The following is a 4,667-nucleotide window of genomic DNA, read 5'->3' as shown; positions in this document are numbered from 1 at the left end:
CCTGAAAAAATATTACACAACAACAAAATGGAGTTGAAACAACCGAGTATGCAAGAATAAAAATACCAAAGAATATTGTCACCATTGTGTGGTTCATTTTGTTCTTTTAGCAATGCTTTGACCAAGATTGTTCAAAAGGGAAACCACAATAAATCTCTTATTTTTCATGTTTCTGTTCATAAACCTTTGTTGTTGTTTTTTAACCTTCTTTTTGGACCGATGCAGTTTAATTTTTCATAAGCTGGCAACCACGACATACCGTCACATTCACTTGCACTTGCATTAAGTTTACAGAGACAAGTTGCACTACATGTTCAGATCATAGTTTTTCCTCACAGACTCTTTAATTTTTGCCCTCTTATCAATTTTGTCTTGTGATTTTTGTTTTTATGCCCTACTAATGTTACCCATGTTTGTAATAAAGCAATACTGGGAGTTGATTGAGCTTAAGGAACTATCGCTTTAAATATTCCTCATTTCATATTGGTTTGAAGACATTCCAACCTTTGAACTCTGCTGTTTATGTTAAAATTTGAGTTATTTGTGCATTTTCTGTAAGAAAAATGTCTGCTTTCTGTACGTGTTTGTTCTGAGACTGTGGAAAAGTCTGGTCGTACTGTGCCTTTCATTCAAAAGTTGTATTTTCGACTGGATAAGAATTTAAAAGTATATTAAAGTTTATCTATACTTACCTGTTCTGATGTATTTTCTTTATTGAATCAGCAGTATCAAATCCATTATGAGGTTTGAAAATAGCAAAATTTTCAATTTAAGGCGGCATTATTTTGATTCCTGAGGTAATAAATTATCTGTGTGTGTGTTTGTGTGTATAGTCCTATGTTATGGGGACAAATTGTCCCGACAAAGATGGCAAAATCCGAAATCCCTGTTGTTGGGACTTTTTGGTCCTCACGAGGAAAACCGCTTATAAATCATACTAAGAGCTTTCACACCTGTAGATTGTTTGCTTTGTTACGAAACAAGGATTGAAATTGTTACGATGTTGTGATTTCTCCTTGGTTCGGTTCGCTTTCACAAGGCAACATTTCTAAATGGACCAAAATGAGGTAATACGACTCAAGGACTCGTTGGGCAGCTGTTCTAAAATATGTTCATCCAACCAAATTTCAATAAGGCATTTCACTTCAGTTTTGCTCAAGGTTAACCCAGGATTCATATTGAGAGTCATTAGCAAAACAAAAACTGCTGCTTTTCATACAAAGTGCATGTTTGCCTATTGTGATACAGCCTGGTTATTTGGTCCGTTGGGTCGGATAGCTTTTTTTCGTTTGCAATCAGGCCGAGATTACAATGTTCTGAGCGAGACTGACGTGTTCACATATGCCTAACTAACTGAACTAAGGCTGTTTGTCCACCAAAATGTTTTAGCCTGCTGCATAAGGTTCTGAAACAAATGCTCCAAACAAACCAGGTGTGAAAACGCACTAAATTATGTTTTTTAAAAATGTAAAAATCCAGAGTTTTCTGTGATGGGTAGTTTTAGTGTACGGAGATATATAGTTTAGTATACAAATCATTATGTCTATGGAATGTCCCCATAAAACATGGAAACCCAACATGTGTGTGTGTGTCTGAGGACTTCCATATGGTTTCATCTGGAAAAAAGCCAATGCACATATCCTGAGCAGGAGCCACAGAGAAGTGTGAGAAGACTGCTAGACAAACTAAACAGAACATGAACCCTTTTTCAGTTTAGTCCTTCAGCTTCAACAGAATTTGAATTGCTTAAGGATAACCTGAGTTCATGAATTATTGTCTGGTAAAGCATTACTTTTGTTGGACAACATACTGTAAATAAATATAAAGTGTTTGCCGTTCGGGTTGATCGCAGAAGTCATTTATATCATGGCCTGAAGCTGGAGTCGAGGTTTGCCCTCCTTTGAGCGTGTTCTGGTGATGAATGGAGCGACTCTGGGCTAAAGTTAAACACATTCACCCATGGCATCCTAAATATAGATTTCTTCCTCTGGTTGCAAAACCCACAGCAAGGATTAGAGAATACAGAGTCAGCGCCATTCTGACAGTTCTCGAAATCTAGTGAAGTGGGAAAATCGAGGGTAAAAAAAACACATCCAATGTCCCGAAACCGTTCATATTATTCACCCGTTTCATAAACTCCAGGCTAAACAAGAAGAAAGTTTCAGGCTGACCAAGGGTTCAGGAAAGTGGAAAAAGTACATGTGCCCCAATATTTGTGATTTTAAGGGCCCCTTTTTTTCCCCCCCAAACTATACAGTATAAAAACATACTACTACGTTCTCAAGGAAATGTTTTGCGTTCCCCTGAGAAACTGTGTGTTCTATTTTGCGAAACATTTCTGATTATTATTGAAAACAGTTGTGTTGATTAATATTTTTATGGAAACCATGATAGTGGTTGAATAGAAAGTTCAATGAACTGCATTTATTGGAAATATAAATGTTTGGTAGCTTTATAAATACATCCTTGCTGAAATAATTCTTTGGCCGGATGGACGGACGGATGGATGGATGGATGATTGGAACTTTTGAACGGTAGTGTATTTTGCAGACAGAACACCCAGCCTGTGCCTGATCCAGGGGGCTCATTTATAAAACTGTGCGTAGGATCCTTACTAAAAGTGTACGTGTGCCTGAAAGCCAAAAATATCCAGACTTATAAATCTGTGCGTACGCCAGAACCTGCGCACAATTCCCTTTATAAATCCCAGTCAGTGGAAGATTGTGCGCACATGTGTCTCCACCCCGTCTCCTCCCCGAAATAACCATATATGGAGCTTACAACGCCTAGTTTTACTATGCATATCCTCAGCTGCATATCATTTGAATATGCATATTCATCCACGTGATACCATGTTTAAATAAATACAATAATGATTTAAACTATGTTTTACATCTGATATACACATTTAGATTAAATATGCCATTCTCATTAATGTTATTTATTCAAAAACAAGGCAAGGATAGGCTACTAAATGATTTTTAGCAATTTTATGGCACATCCTTATCTCATATTTTCCTAATGTCTTGTACCTTAAACTGTATTGTGAACATGCACTGTATTTATGATAAGGACTCATCATGAAGATTTAATAGTGGTTTTCCTTCATCTGCCGTCAGTCCCTCAGCTCACCATCAGTGTCGCTCGCCAAACTCCATCTCCAAAATGTTCGTACGCATGGGTCAGAGATTGCGTGCAGGTGCGCAAATTTTCCAGTCAAGTTTGTTTTTATAAATCACAACTCTTTACGCTTATGTGTTACTCTTTCGGCCCAACGCGTAGGGGAGACCGGGGACAGTTGCAACACTTTTTGCATTTCTCTCTGTTACTCAGAGACTGTTTGGACTAGACCAACCAAATTTGTATATATTAAACTTGCATCTGTCTGCTAATTACCCATACCATTTAAAGATGATTATATATGACATATCGTTCACAGTATTTATTTGAATGGAAGAAGTCAGATGTTGCAACTGACCCCGACCCAGGGGACAGTTGCAACACAACCCAGGGACGGTTGCAACATGATTAAAAATACCTTAAATTTCACTAATTAACTTAAGCTTTTTGTCTCAATGTGCATAGAATTTTGAAAATATTAACTGTTTTAGGCCTACTTTAATATTATAGTATTATTTATTTCAATAATATTATTGTAGCCTATAATTTATTTATTTAGTCATATTTATCAAATAACAGTTATTGAGTTTTGTTTGTTCATGTGTAGAACATAGGCCTACATAGATTCGGTGTGCAGGAATTACAGATGATATTCAATCTCTCCATATTTCAGTGTCAGACAGGAAGAATTGAACAATTTGCAATGCAACAAACTTTTATTAAACATGCAATTTATAATTTGTTGCAACCGTCCCCGACCCTATCAGCCATGACAGAACATCATATTCCTGCTAGACACACTGACTTTGACACATGCTAACCATGTCACTTAGAAGTCAACAAAACAATAATTCAAACTAAATAAGTTTTGATTAATTCATACAAAATTTCAGGACAGTATGACAAAAATATATCTCATGAAAAAATTTACTTTCATACCTCCAAAACAAGTTTTGTTCAATAAATGCAGCAGCAAATGTTTAAAGGGGTCATGAACTGGATTGTTTTATTATTTTATAATGTTGCCTGGGGTGCCCTTATAATGTTAGTATGATTTTTACATAAAAAATTGTCATAATTTATAAATAAAAGCCATTTTTCCAAGCCTGATTTCTGCCTCAGATTTGAACGCTCCGTTTTAAGGGGCGTGTCTGCTGTGAGACTGCAGTGCAAACGCCCACTGCTGTGATTGGCTGACATGCTTGCAATGAAATAGCTAGTATTACATGAACTCTCTCGAAAACTTTTACTACGTTTTTACTATTACAGCTATCGAGATGAACAAATCGTGAAAAGTATCGTTTAAAGCATTATATTTAAATCTATTCCATCACATGAAAGGTTGCAGCATGATGAGCACTGAGCAGATGACAGACAGTCTGTTGATCGCGTGAATAAAGATCTTATCATTGCAACGCAATTTTTGCACTCTCACAAATGCTCACAAATGCTTACAATGCTTACAAATGCATCACAATGCAAACACGATGTGAGTACACAGTAAGAGCTTCGTTGTGTAGTGTAACAGTGTCATTATTTCATCACGA

The sequence above is a fragment of the Squalius cephalus genome, assembly GCF_949319135.1.
Source record: "Squalius cephalus genome assembly, chromosome: 7".
Classification (NCBI taxonomy): Eukaryota; Metazoa; Chordata; class Actinopteri; order Cypriniformes; family Leuciscidae; genus Squalius; species Squalius cephalus.
Note: the sequence above shows the minus strand (reverse complement) of the source record.